This window comes from Vicugna pacos, unplaced genomic scaffold, assembly GCF_048564905.1.
Source record: "Vicugna pacos unplaced genomic scaffold, VicPac4 scaffold_19, whole genome shotgun sequence".
Classification (NCBI taxonomy): domain Eukaryota; kingdom Metazoa; phylum Chordata; class Mammalia; order Artiodactyla; family Camelidae; genus Vicugna; species Vicugna pacos.
In genome coordinates this window covers 31894155-31910321 of record NW_027328740.1, presented here as the reverse complement: position 1 = coordinate 31910321, position 16167 = coordinate 31894155, and the positions used below count along the sequence as shown (strand labels likewise).

The 16167-nt window shown below is 32.4% G+C and overlaps 1 long non-coding RNA gene across 1 annotated transcript in view; it reads left to right on the top strand.

Annotated features, from left to right (window-relative positions):
* The first annotated feature begins 2329 nt into the window (after positions 1 to 2329).
* The window catches only part of LOC140693248 (uncharacterized), a 36492-nt gene continuing 22654 nt past the window's right edge, over positions 2330 to 16167 (top strand). Inside the window, exons 1-3 of the long non-coding RNA XR_012068971.1 lie at positions 2330 to 2577; positions 3833 to 4023; positions 12567 to 12637. This is a non-coding gene — a long non-coding RNA (uncharacterized lncRNA). The remainder of the gene's footprint in view (positions 2578 to 3832; positions 4024 to 12566; positions 12638 to 16167) is intronic.

Below are 16167 nucleotides of genomic sequence, written 5' to 3'. Positions count from 1 at the left end.
TAAAGTTCTCTGATGTTAAACACTCCTACAAAGCTTTAGTAATTAAAACAACATGTTACTGGCTCAAAAACAGACACCAATCAAAAGAAGAGAATAGATCAACCAGATATAATTCCTCACACCTATGATCAGTTAACCCATGGTAAAGTAAGCAAGAGTACAAAATGAAGACATTCTCCTCAATAATTAGTGCTGGAGAGATTGAACATGTAAAAGATTGATTAGAATATTTCCTCACATTGTATACAATCCATGAGCAAAGAATATCATTCTATTTATTTTGTTTTCTTTTATTTCTTGCACCTGAAATTTATAGATCTATGTTAAGATCTTTTATTTCACATACCAAATGTATTCCTATATTATTCTATTTGATATAAGTTAACACACAATTGTTTTCCTAATTTCTCTTTCTGATAATGTGTTGTTACTATACAAAAATGCAATGAATATTTGTATATTGATTTTGTATTCTGCAAGTTTACTGAGTTTGTTGGTTATTTCTAACAGTCACTGGAGGTGTCTATGGAGTTTTCTATCTATGCATAATTATGTCATCTGTAAAAATTCACTGCTTTTTTACAAGTAGGATGACTTTTATATTTTTCTTGACTGATTGTTCTGGCTAGGACTTCTAGTAATGTAATTTAGGACTTGTGTAAGTGAGCTAGTTTTTCTTATTACTGGACCAGAGTAAAACATTCCTGTATGCTAATATTGAAATTGATGTTAGTCATGGTTTTTTCATATATGGCTTTTATTATGTTTAGTTACATTCTTTGTAGAGCAAATTTGTAAAGAATATTTTTATAAAATAGTTATGATCAGATCTGTCAATAATTTTCCTACATTTTTTGAGATTGTTATTTTTGAGTTCTTTGTTTTTTAAGGGATGATATCACATATATTGATTTGTGTATGTTAAATAATATTTATGTATCAGGACTAAACACAACTTAACTATAGTTTATAATACTTGTAATATGCCATGAATTCAGGTTGCTAATATTTATTTAGAATGGAATTTATAGATACTGAAGGAAAAATTTTCTTTGTAGCTTGAGTGTACATTTATTTATTTAAAAATTTTATCACTCATTTTGAATTTGGCTTCAGTTTAACGGAATTTATTACTAAATAAAAATATAAAGTTTTGTAGAACAGCATTTACTTCAGTTTACTGATACAGAACATAGCTATTATTTACAATTAGTGAACAAAACACTTGCCTTAAAATGCCGTATTATACTAACAATGCCAACTGTTCCAGAACTGAGAAATGTACTGCTACCTAAAATGAATTGCCTGGTCTTTTTCACCCCAAACCACATATACTGTTGTTTCTTTGTTTTTGATTTTTTATTTCTTTGCCCCTTAATGGAGGCACTGCTTATTGAACCAAGGATCTTGTGCATAAATGTATTTATCAACATCATTTTGGAACACATAACAGAACCCACAAGAGTATGGATAATAAACATGACAAAAAATTTATTTCTTCTAGCGACTGAAAAACCTCTGAGTGAAAGAATGGCAAACATAAACATTTGTAAATATACAATAATATGTTCTCTTTTGTAATTTTAAAGTAGAATATTAAATTACATTTTTTTTACTTATAGCAATGAAATGAAATTTAAAACAAAAATTCCCCCCTTTGGGATTTCTTAAATTTGATTGCTTATTTTAACCTAATTTTATTTCATAAATATTTACCATTTATTTACAAACATACCAAATAAACAGATATTTATTCTGCTAATATTTTGAATATAGAGTTATTTATTGTAAAGTACACAGATAAATACATACTTCCATTTCCAAATCAAATTATTTTTCACCTTAATTACAACTGATCATGAAAGTGTTATAAATTTTATGTAGAGGTTTTAAACAGTTTTCACTGTAAATTCCAAAATTTAAAATTATTTTATATATTTTCTGCATTATTTATACTCTGTTCCCCAATCTGGTGTAAATTTATGTACAAAAGGATGGATATTGGTTTTATTTCATAGACCCCAAAATTAAATTATTAAAAAGATTTTGTGTGGATAATATTTGCAGATCACACTATAAAAATAAACATCCTACATGTTTCATTTTAACTGGATAAATGAGAAGTAAACACTGACTGAACATTACACTTGAGTTGCTAGGAGACCAGTCGTTTTGTGATGTCACAGCTACTCAGGTTGAGAACCATTGTGATGGCCTAGCAGTTTATCTGTGCAGACCTACCAAAGCAGCATTTGAAGATGCAGTGCTCAAAATCATGCAGAATAAAAAGGTAGCTGTAGATAAAGTTACTTTAGATGGCATATTTTTCTTCAGAAATTCAAGTTGTGTCTCATAAAGATGGACCAATTGGTTCAGGAAACCCCGGTAGATCTCTATTGTGTAATCAAACATTCCTTGTGGACTTGGACTTGAAGACTATGATTGAAGAAAATGCTGTTCAGTATTTGTCTGAAAGATCCTTGATTAAAAGACCATGTTACATACATTGTGTCTCTGAACCAGATGAAGATAATGATTTTCGTTCTCTGTCATTTCCAAGAAAACTCTGGAAAAAAGGTGCGAGTGACAAACTTAAATCCATCTGGTGGGGTGATAATGGACCTTCCATAGTGATTGATGAAGATGTCTTTAAGAAGGAAGTTTTGGAAAGAAAGCCCCCTTTCAGAATATTTCAAATTGGAAGTATGAAAAGTTTAGTTAGACAGCTTAACCTTTATGGGTTTGGTAAAGTGCAGCAGAATTTTCAAAGATCTGCTTGTCTAGTTGACTTTCTGGCAAAAGAAAAAGAAGTCTCTGTTTTAAGAAAGGTATACAGAAATTTTAGATACCACTTGGTAACTTATATATAAAATTTTATTCTGTACATCATCCTATGGTAATATAAATGTTAAGATAGATTTTGAAAATTGTATTAAACTACTAAGGCTAAAATACTTTATTTTTTCTAAAAAATGAGGACAGTACCTTAAGAAGTCAAAATTATGAGAAACTTTGCTTGAAACTCTGAATCTTAACAGAAATCAAAATAAAGGTATTAATGCTGCTTTTAAAACGTGGCATAAACCATTACTGCAAATACTACCTTCTTAAATTTGATGACTATTCTATTTAAATGTGTAGTTTCCAAACAAGAAACTTAAAAATATCGTCAGCAATGTTCATATTTTGATGATATTATCTTTGCATTGTAAACGTGAAATCTGAGGATTTACAGGTTAGGCTAATTTTTGACTTGTATTTTGATTTAAAATATTACTAAAAATTTTCACCTTTGGTTGTAGCTGCAGTTCTATCATAATCCAAATTTTAAATGAGGCTGTCCCCAGATTTTACTTAGAGTAAATAGAAGAGTTGGGATTAAAAATGATTCTCTGGTATCTTCATTGGCTGAAGATTTCAAAAAGAAGCACTTTAAAGCAGGGGGTAATGTGGATAATCATAATTCTGGTTTTGTGGCTAACGCTAGTGGAGAAAGTGCTTTTTAACCTACTGCAAATTTTAACATGCCTCTAATAAGAAGGCCCTCTACCACCCAGATAATTGGTGATACAACTACCCTTATCAGAGGTGATTTTTCTCCTCCATCATCAAGGTCAGTTAGACCAACAGAACAAATTGCAGTGGATCAACGTGCTATTTTAAATGAGTTGACCACTGTCCACTGGCACTATCAATGCAGCTAAACTGAAGCAAATGGCCGTGTTGTGAACTTCATTACAACTAAATATTCTACTTCTCTGTACAGCATATTGTCTCCCATACAGATCAATTATTTTGGACTGATGGTGGAGCCTTATACTTTTCCAAATAGATATCACAACATATCTGCCAATGAAGGTCGTTTTTATAAACTTCAACCTGGGAGCAACCCACGGATTCTAGTGCCAGTGATAGCTGATACATCAGCTACCTCTCTTTCAAGGCCAACTCATCAGCCATCTTCAGTTTATGAACGTCATCCTAATTACAACTGATCTACCACAGGATTACCATATTATACAGGTAACAAAGATTAAAATGATGTTGAAAAATGTCGACAAATATCTGCCAATTTCTTGTTTGAACGATAAACATAGATGTGTAGCTGTATTTTCCTTTTATTTTTTAATAGAATTAAGAGTTAAATGGGGAGTAAGTTACCATTTAAAAAAAAAGAGATATTTGATATGATCATTTGATGAAACAATATGGGAGTAAATTTAAATAATTTCTTGTAAGGAAGAAGAGAAAATGGAAGAATTTGGAATAAGACTAAAACATGGAGAGTGGGAAAAGTACTAAATGGTTTCTGGTTCATACTGGAAAGTATTAAAAGTGTTAAGTTAGGATAGGTTGGAACAGTAGATAAATGCAGGTATCGGCCCAGGGATCATGGTCTCTATTATGTCATCCCTGGAATCATAAAGGTCACATGATGTAGTCTCAGATGGCACATTCAGCACGTGGTAGAATTTAAGAAGTAATTTTATCAATGGTCTTCTTTGCGCTGTTCTCAAAGCAATCGAATGGGTGCTTTCATTCCCTGCCCTCAAGATTCTACACTATATTTTCTAGTCAATAATTTATATTGCTTTTCTGTTCCAGCCAAAGGCCAGCTTACATCCTCAGGGTGGCACTTAATGCTTTTCCAACTCTAAGCCCACAAACTCAACTTAGTTTAGTCAGTTCTTTATAAATTGGCATCTGACTACCTTGGCATATCTTAATGTTTCACTGTATCTGGAGATACATCCAGGCAAATGCTTGTCAACTATTTTAGCTCCAGCCTCACCACTTTTGCTCCAGCTCATCCTTGGAAGTTGTGTGTCCTCCTTTTACCTACTTACACTTTTCCAGTCTCAGCACAGAAACCACCTCCTCCAGATGTTTTCTGTCTATCCCACTTTCCTTGTCTAACTTGTATACCAGCAAAGTAAGCACAGCACATGCCAAAGGATGAATTTTACTATTTAGTGAACGAAAAATACATGTTGACTTTAAGCAAAATCTACTTTCCTGAAACAACAAAACTCTCATGGTTTTCAAAATATTTCGTTATGGTCTTTACTCTTCACCACAAACTAGTTCTTTTCATAGTCCAAGGACTAGTAACTCAAGAGAGTAAGTGGAAGTAGGTACAGGAGAAAAAGTATTATTTTCTTTTTAATTCATGCCTCCAGAGGCCTAAAGCATTCCATTCCCATTTGCTGGAATTTTTCCTGTCTCTTCATCACCCACCCACCCCAAAATAGCTGATTCTCTTCCCCTTACCAATAACTATACTGACTTCTAATTAATTTACTTCTTAGAATCAGAAATTTACACAGAAGAGACAGTGCCATTGCAAATATTTAATGTATGTTTATACACCCCACATAAATTGTGCCCCTTCTAACTTTCACACAGGAAGCATCTTAGAGGTACTAGCCCGTTGGTTGGAGTGGTCATATTCAGTAACCCAATTGCAATCTAAAATGTGTGGAGTAGGAGGAAGTGAGGGTAGTGGAATTAAAGATTTATCTAACTGCAAGAACACCAAATTTCTGCAGATATTAGAAATATAAAATATTCATGGAAGACTCTGACTTTTTCCCATTATTTTAAAATTACAGGTGAAGCATTTTCAGAATGTGAAATGCCCTGAAATGCTGGAAAAATTGTAGGCAAGTTCAGGGAGCCTAAGGCTTCTGCTCATAATCATGCAGTCAGTGTCAGCTGATAAGACTGAAATGGCAAGATTCAGTCCTGAAAATGCGTCACCAGTTGTGAAGAAAGCCTTTGATAATCTGGAGAAAAGGCAAATGGGCCAGGGTAAGCTGTAGCAACATCCCACCAATATGAAATTTACCAAGAGAAGAAAATAGCCCACTTGCAGCAGGAGAACTTTGGACAGCAGTGGTTTTTTCCTACAACAGAAATTTCAAGCTTTTAAGTTTGTGAGCTCAACTCTGATGGTGGCTATGTTTTTGCTTACATTAGCAGTCTGGGGTTCAGATGGGCTGGTTCAGCAGCTAGTTTCCAGCTCTCTTATCAGACAGTGGTTCTTACCACGATCATATTAGCAAGGTTCTATAATGAAAAGTGAAAAGCTACAGTTTACTTTCAAAATTAGAAATCCTAAATAAGAATATTGTTTATTTGTCCATCTGTAGTATTCTACCTTGCAAAAGCTAGACTATTGGCAAAAATAGAAAAGTAGTCTGGTGTTTGAAAACTATTATCTGAGACCTGCCCACTGAATTCTTCCCACTAAGTACAACAAATATGTCTACCATTGTGTGTGTGTGTGTGTGAAAATGGATTGTTAAGCAGCAACTGTTTGTCTTATTTGAGTCATCAGTGAATTATTCCTCTGCATCTAGCAGAATCTCTGTGAGTTAAGAGTTTCATTGAGCCACCAGATTTCCTTCCAATCAGGGATAGGTAGTTTTTATTTCTCCCAGTATACTAATTGTTACCTGTTCATTGAATCCCAAGCTGATATTAGGGCCATTATAATGAACCCTTGAATTGGACTGAGGTATATACATTTTCCTGTCCCCAGAGCCCAGCACAGGACTGTGTCTCCTTTTTAATTTAAGCTTATGTCTAATTTTTTTTGTCTTATTCTCATTGTTGACACAATTTATTATGGCTTTGAACAGCCGTTGTCTTATTTATAGCAACTGAGCCACTGACTTATTCCCGTTCAACTAGAAATTGCAATAACCTTTCTTTCCTTGGACTACCTGGAATAGAGTGAGCGTAGTCATCATTTTGAAAGCAGTCCTCAGTCCTAATAATGCAGAACCTTTACAGTTCTTTGCCCAGCACTTGAGCGAAAATGTTTGTTGTGGATCACAGGGATTATACTCACATCCCCTGTTGCAACCATGAGAAAACACCACATTGTTATCCAAAATCAAGTCTTAGTCAGTATTGCATTCCCATTGCAAAACAGTTAAGAATTGTAGGAGTTCTGAGATTTTACCATGCTGAGATTTTTAGCAACCCAGCAGGTTCCTTTATTACAGATGCTGTCGTGGAGATGAGACTTTCGGTCAGAGACAGTGAACTTTATCACTCACAGCAAAAGCAGCCAGGGTTACCATTTGTTTCCATTCTCTAATCTTAGATGAATATACAGAGTGATATTTTGTTGCCTACAGAAGCAGTGGGCTTTTAACATGAAGAAAGTTTAAGGCATGACAAAACACTAATTTTATTAGTATCTTTATGTATAATTTATTAGAATCACTTATTTATTAGTATTTTTACCTAGGATAAGTTTATCATGACTCAAGATTTCTTGCTGCAAAAACAATCATGAGAAATGACATGGGAAAAAATGACCATTGGTTTTCCATTTTTTCTTCCACTTTTTTTTGAGATATAGTTGGCATAAAACATTGTGTAAGTTTAGGTGCACAGGATAGTGATTTGATTTACAAGTATCATGAAATAAATATCATAGCAACTTTAGGGAGAATTCATTATCTCTTTTAGATACAATTTGAAAGAAATACAACTTGTCTTTTGGTTGTGATGAGAAACATTATGGTCTACTCTCTTAACAACATTCATTTAGCACATAAAGCACTATTAGTTGTAATTTTCATTTTACTATGGGACATCCTTACAACACGTTTATTTTATGGCTGGAGGTTTGTAGATTTTGAGTGCATTAATCAAATTCTCCTTTCCCAACCTCTGCCTCTGTTGACTGCAAGTCTAATTTTTTTCTATAAAAATGTTTCCTTGTTTTTGAAGTGTACTTTAATCTAAACACTGTGTTGGTTTCTCTTACACAACATACTGTTTGCAGTTTTTAATACATTTCAAGCTGCTCACCAGAATATACCTAGTTATGACTTGTTGCTATGTAAAGAAGTTTTATTGTTAATTACTAATACCCATACAGTATATTTCTTGTCCCTGACTCATTTAATTTGCAATTGGAAAATTTTCTCTCTTAATTTCCCTCAACTTTTTCTTTTCCTTACCCCATTTCCCTCCTTCTTGTGAACAACCTGTTGCTTTCTATAACTATAACTCCTTTTCTGTGTTGTTATGTTCATTTGTTTTAAATTCCACATATGAGTAAAATCATTCAGCATTTGTCATTCTGTTTCTGACTTATTTCACTTAGCATATTACCCTCTTGATCTACGAATTTGTTGCAAATGACAAGAAATTATTCTTTTTAGAGCTGAGTAATAACTCATTGTATTTTTATGTGTGTGTGTGCATATATATAGTGCATATAAATATATATTGTGTGTATGTATATATAAATATTGATAAATCTGCATTTAAGTTGGGTAGATATATATACTATAAACACACATGTTCTTTATCAATCATCTATTGATGAGCAATAAATATGCTTCTATATCCTGTCTATTGTGAATAATGTTGCAGTAAATATAGGTTTGAATTTATCTTTTCTAATTAGTGTTATCATTTTCTTGAAATAATTATCCAGATATGGAAATGTTGGTATATATTTCATTTTTAATTTTCAGATATATCTCCATGTTGTTTTCCACAGTGGCAGCACATATTTACATTCACTCCAGCAGTGCATCATGGTTGTTTTTCTTACATCCTCATGAACACTTATGTTTGTTATCTTTTTGATAATAGTCATTCTGACAGGAGTGACATAAAATCTCATTGTGTTCTGGACTTGCATTTTTCTGATGGTTAGTGATGTTGATCGGTTTCATATGCCTGTTGGTTGCCTTTCCCCCACTGTATATTCAATTTTTGTAATGGGATAAATGACCATAAGTGTCTGATTTCATTTTGAAGCATTCTTTGTGTTCCATTATTCTGTTTGTTCTGTGCCACTACCATATTCTTTTAATTCTGTAGCTTTTAATTGTAGTTTAAAATGAGGGACAGTGATACACCCTCTTAGTTCTTTGTCAAAGCGTTTGTGTTTTTAGTTTGTTTTCTTTTCTTTCTTTTTTTTAATTGATTTCAACTATTTTGTGTTTACATGTAAATTTTAGATTTATTTATTGTAAATTCTGAAAATGCCCTTGGTATTTTGATAGGCACTGAATTTAATTTGTTTATTTTCTTGGCTAGTACTGTCATTTAAAGAATTTATTTTCTCATCTACCAACACAGTATATCCTTTCATCTGTTTGCATTATCTTCAATTTCTTTTGTAAATATTATACAGTTATCTGAGAACAGGTCTTTTAACTCCTTGGTTGGAAACATTTCTTGATTTTTTTTTGTTTTTTGTAATCCAGCTGTAAAAGTGATATTTCTCTCACTTTCTCTATCTATTAGCTTGTTGTTAGTGTGTAGAAATGCAAGTTTTCTGTATGTTAATTTTACATTCGGAAATTTTACCAAATGCGTTGATAACTCCTAGAAATTTTGTGGCACCATTTTTAGGATTTCTGTTTAAAGTATTTCATCTGCAAACAGATACTTTTACTCCTTTTCTTAATTAGTTATATTTTATTTACTTTTATTTTGGATAGCTATGGCTAGAATTTCCAGTACTATACTGAATAAAAGTGGTAAGAATGAGCATTCTTGTCTTCTTCCTTCTCTTATTGGGGATGCTTTCAGCTTTTAATCAGTGAGTGTCATGTTAGCTGAGTTCTTGTCATATATGACCTTAACTATGTTGAGGTATGTTTCTTTATACCCACTTTGAGGAGAAATATATTCTTAAAAAGATACCAAATTTGTCAAAACATTTTATGACTCTATTGATGTGACCATATAATTTTTATTCTTCAGGTTGTTAGTGTGGTGTATCATACTGATTAATTTGTGGGTATTTAATCAATTTTGCATCCCTAGAAAAAAATGGACTTATTCATATTGTATAATCCTCTGAAAATATTGTTTGATTTGCTAACAATTTAGTGATGATTTTGCATCTATGCTTATCAGTAGTATTTAATCTCTAATTTTTTGAGGTATTTGTTCCAGTTTTACTAGTGGTGTGATACAGAAATGTGGGGTAGAAAGCCTTCCTTCCTCTCGAAATTTTTGGAATACTCTGTGAAGTATAGGTGAAACCTCTTCTCAAAATGTTTGGCAGAAATCACCTGAGAATCTGTGTAGGCCTGTAATTTTGTTTCTTGGAAGATTTGGTTTAATTACATATTCAATTTCATTAGTGATAATCTGTTCATATTTTCTTTCTCATTCCATTCTGGAGATTAGTTCTTTCTAAGAAATTGTCCATTTCTTCTAGGCTTTCCATTTTATTGGCATATAATTTGTTGTATCATCTTATGATGCTTTGTATTTCTTTGAAATAAGATGTAACTTCTCATTCATCTCTGAGCTTATTAATCTGTAACTATCTTTTTTGCTCTTGTGTCTGGTTAAAGTTTATCAACTTTATTTATCTTTCAAAAGGCATTATTTAGTTTGATTATATGTTTCTATTTTAATCTTTATTTTATTTAATTATGTTCTGTCCTTTCAGCTGTCTTTCCTTCTAGCAAAAAGTTTGTTTATTATTTTCTACAACATTTGCTGGTAACTATATTTTATAAGAGAGAGATATTTCCTATTTGTATAAGTGGGATTATTTTGCTATAAGCATCCCTATTAATACTGCTTGTGCTATACCCCATGGATTTTGTTTTGGTTGTCATGTTTTATATATATTTTTTCTTTCAATTATTCAGCAATCCATTTGTTGTTAATATTGCATGATTTATCCTCCACACTTTAGTATTTTTCTCAGGTTTTTTCTTTTAGCAAATTTTCATTCTCACAGAATCCATAAGTTTCTTCAAAAAACAAGGAGAATAATACTAAAATTTATACATAAATCTGAAAGACCCAAATTTTCTAAAAGTATTTCGAAAAATGAACAAAACTGTGGGCATTACCCTCCCTGACTTTATAACATACTACAAAGCTACAGCAATCAATACATCAAAATATGGTACTTAAAGAAACACATAGATCAGTAGAACAAAATAAAGAGTCCAAAAATAAACCCACACACCTAAGGTCAATTAGTCTACAATGAAGGAGGCAAGAGTATACAATGGAAAAAAGGCAGTCTCTTCAACAAGTAGTTCTGAGAAAAGTAGACAGTACATGTTAAATGAAGATGTAAGAGCACTTCCTTCCAAAGTATAAAAAATGAGGTAAAAATGGATTAATTTCCCAAATGTAAACACAAATTTATACAATTTCTGACCAAGAACAGGAGCAGAAGTGACTCTGAGATAAATCATAGCAATGTTTATTTTTGATTTGTCTTCAAATTTCAAGCATAAAGGAAAACTAACAATTACAGTTTTTAGTTTACTGAGGAAAAAATAGATGTATTATGTGACACAGGGATTCTAATTCTTGTATATGTGTGATGTGCAAAACCTTTTCCAGAGCAAAGGAAACCTTCAACAAGACATGATATCAGACAGAATAGAAGGAAAAATTTCAGACAATGAGACCAACAAGATGTTAATATTCATAATATATATATAGCATATTAGACAAAATATTTAATAAACAAAGACCCCAACTTAAAAACAGTTGAAGGATCTTCATGGAAACTTTTCAAAAACAGACATGTGGATGATTTTCATGCACATAAAAAGAAACATATTGTTGCTATTCATTAGGAAATTAAAAATCAAAACCAGAATGAAACATAATCTCACAACAACCAAAACGGCTTTTAATAAAAACTCTACAAATGACAAATATTAATAAGAATATCAATAAGAGGGAACCCAGGTGCACTGTTGGTGGAAATATAAATTGATGCATCCACTATTATAAAAGTGTGGACAGTGCTAAGGAAACTAGAAATAGAAACATTATATGTAGCCACAATTCCAGTTTTTGTTATAAATCTGATAAAAATGAAAACATTAACTTTAAAGGATAAATTACCCACAGAGTTCTTAACATCATCATTTATAGTAGCCAAGGATAGAAGCACAACTCAACTGCCTATCAACAGATGATTGGCTCAAGTAGATGTGAGATATAGATAACATAATAAATACTAAGCCATTGTCATATTAAAAAATAAAACTCTACAATTTGGAAATATGTGAGTGGACCCAGAGATTATTGCACATAGTAAAATAAGTCATACAGAGAAAAACACACTATGTTGTCACTTAAATGAGGAAAATAAAGATATAAGAGAAATAATCATAAAAAAACAGAAACAGAATCACGTATATATGTGTAGTGTACCAAGTAGTGGTTTCCTGTGGGGACAGGGAAGAACGATGGAGAAGACAGAAATGTGCAAGATACTGGTAATAAATTAGAAAACCAAAAGGGCTATATTTACAGCACAGAGAAATATTTTAATAATTTAATTGATTTTAAAGATGTTATATGGATATATTATAGTAAAATGTGTATGTGGGTGTAAAAAACATTGAAGAAAAACCCCAGGAAAAACAAAATATTTTGTAGTTCTATGATATTAAGGGATGTGATTTGTTCACTTTCTTTACTGTTCTTATAATGTCCTTAGTAGAATTTAAGCTTTCATTTGAAAAAGTATATACTTTTAAAAGTGACATAAGTTTAAATTATTTTTGTCTCTCCCCTTACATCTACAGTCAGTAAAGCATTCACATCTGAAGAAAAATAACTACAACACAAAGCAATAATCCAGAAGGCATGTGAACAGGTAAAGTTTGATGGACTAAAATACACAAATGAGGCTGAACTAAGGGAAGAGCAGATTTGGTGTCTGCAACCAAGGCCCACTGACTAAGATATCTTAGTCCACAAGTTCAGAGAACCCAGTAGAAACAGAGTCACAGTGGTTCGCACAGATTCGACCTCCAACTTCACCAGTGCTCATGGTCACATGTAATTAGGAGGGACCCACAATGGAGACAGAATTTCCATCCTTCAGACGCTCAGACATTCATGACACTGTCCCTACTCCCCATTCACAGTGGTGGAGACATGTTACCTTGCAATACTGGACATGGCAAAGGCACTTGCCTGATTCCAAATACCCACCTGTCTTTACATGTTTCCTCACTGAGTACACTGAGTTTCAAGGGATATCAAATAAAAGGAAGGGTTCACAGTCCCAGTGACAAGAGTGGCATTAACTACCAGAGAAGTCTAAGAAGTGACAATGAAAACATATCTTTATCCAGAAAATAGTGACTGGAAAGTGCCAGTTTGAAATATTATCACAGGTAGCTCAGGTAAGTAAAACAAAATCTGTGCAATATTGCAAACAACCAGAAAACAAAAACAAGGACTCCAACTCAAAATCTGTTATTTAGTGTCATCAGAGAAATAACTTATCAAGACCATGACAAATCACAGTAACATTATAGGGCATGCACACACACAGATAGACACACAAAGTCACCGACACAGACACAGTCAAACACGCACATGCAACTGCACACACACACACACACAATGTCAACCCTGCAGCAAACAAACTTAAAGTCATGGTATATTGCCACATTACTAATAGAGAATCCAAATAGGTGTCATACAGAATCTCAATACAAAAAACAAAACTAAGAAAGCAGTTTAGTGAGCTCAGGAATAAATGAAATGATGATAAGGAATACATTATCAAAGAGACTGAATCTATAAAATAACCAAATAGTATTGGAGGACCAGGAGAATTTAATAAATGAGATGAAGAAAGCAACAGAAAGCATTGGAAGTAGACTGTCTTTGTGGAAGAGAGATTAGCAAACTCACCAATACAAAACTAGAAATGATAGGAGATGGCAGAGATTCAAGATATTAAAAAGTGAGGGAATTCTACAATAGCCATCAGACTTCTTCAGGAAGTACACATTAGACTGGAATCCTGGAGGGAGAAGAAATTTAGAAGGCAGCTAATGGTTTATTTAAAGAAGTAATAGTTGATAACTTTCCGAACCTGTGTAAGAAGCTGATATACATGTCCGTGAGCCAACACCAATAACTATAAGAAAAAGGGACCTCCTTCAAGATACGTCATATGCAAATTGGCAAGTCAATGACAGAGTAAAATTTTAAAAGCATCCAAAAAAGTTATGATAATCTACAAATGAACCCCCATTAGGCTATCAGCAGATTTCTGAGAAGAAAACATAGGCCAAGGGTAAATAAAATTACATTTTCAAATACTAAAATACAAAATGTCTCACCCATTAATACTTACACAATTATCACTTAGAGATACAGTGAAAATAAAGACTTTAACAGACAAACAATACCTGAATGAGGTAAAATAAACAACCGAGATAACTTATAATAGGTGTAAAAAAGAAGCTTTCCAAGAAATATAAAATGGCAAAAATATGCAAAACATTGACCAAAATGCTAAGGAGAGACCACGAGAAATTTGCAACTGTTTCTTTGGGTATGTTTTTAAATGCTACTATAATATATGGATTAAAGAGAGAAAAATAGGAAATCAGTTGCAATAAATATAGATACTTCAAACTGGTTACATGTTCATAGCAGTAAAAGAAATAAATTGAAACAGTAATCATAAAAGGTAAAGATTAAAAATAAAATAATATTTAAGGAAGCTTCTATCAGCTGATAAAGGACTAAATTACACATGAGATGTTTTATTTTTAATTGAAGTACAGTAGATGTAGTATATTGTGTAGTTTCAGAAGTAAAGCATAGTTATTTTTACCAGTTTGTAGATTTTATTGAATTATGAATTATTAAAATGATTGTAACATACAATTATTTTAAGCCATTGTGTATAATTCCCTGACCTATGCAGATTATTCTTGTTGCTTCTCTCCTTTATTTATACTAGTTTGTATCTGTCAATGTCCTACCATTAAATTCTCTTTTCCTTCCGCTTTGGTAAACATAAATATTTTCCCATATCTTTGAGCCTGCTTAAGTCTTGTCTATCTAATCTCTTTACCTCTCCATCATGTCTCTGTCTATTTATCCATGTATCTATCTATCTATCTATCTATCTACCATGTATGTATGTATCTGTCTATCTATTTATCTGTCATCTATCAAAAGATAACTATAGATTGATGTAAACTGATAATTGTTATTCTTTATATTCCACATCTAAATTATGTTATATTCTTTTGTCTTTTTCTAAGTTACTTCACTAAGCACAATATTTACTAGGTTCATTCATGATGCTGAAATAACATAGTGTTATACTTTTTCATCACTGAGTAATATTCTATGGCATATTTATAGAAACATCCTATCTTCTTAAGTCCATAGTCTACTGTGGACTCTTGGATTGCTTCCCTGTCTTGTATATTATAAACACTGCTATTGGGAACATTGGTTCCTCTCAATTTAGGGTGTTTCCCCAGATTTTTTCTATGAGAGACATTACTGGGTCATATGGTAGTTAACTTTTTAGGTTTTAAAGAAATCTGAATACTGTTTTCCATAGAAGTTGTAGCAATTTACATTCCTGCCAAGAGTATACAAGAGATTTGTTACCACAACATCATCTCCAACACTTACTATTTGTAGACTTTTTGATAATAGCCATTTGACCTATGTGAAGTGATAACTCATTTCAGTTTTGATTTGCAATTACCTAATAATTAGTTATGTTGAGCAATTTTATCACTTGCCTGTTACTCATCTGTAAGTTTTCTTTGGAAAAATATTAACTCAGGTACTCTGCTCTTGTTATTGATTGGGTTTTTGTTTTTCACCTTGTGTTGTGTAATCTAAATACATCTTACATCTATTAACATACATCTATTAACCCCTGGTCACTTGCATTGTTTGCAAATATGTTCTCCTATTACACAGGCAGTGTTTTCATTTCATTGATATTGTCCTTAGCTGTGCAGAAATTTTCAAGTTTGTTTAGGTCCCACTTGCTTATTTTTGCTTTTATTTCTTTTGCCTTAGGAGATTGACATAAGAAAATATTCCTATGATATATATCCAATAGGGTTTCACCTACATTCCCTTCTAGACGTTTTATATTATCAGGTCTTATATTTAGGTCCTTAATATACTTGGAGTTTATTTTTGTATATGATGTCAGGGAATGCTCTCATTTCACTGTTTTACATGTAGATGTCCAGCTATCCCAACACCATCCATTGATGAGACTGTCTTTTCTCCATTGTGTACTCTTGCCTCTTTTATCATAGATTCATTGCTCATAGGTGTGTGGAATTATTTCTAGGCTCTCTATCTGTTTCTAATTGATTATATCTCTTTCCCAATGCC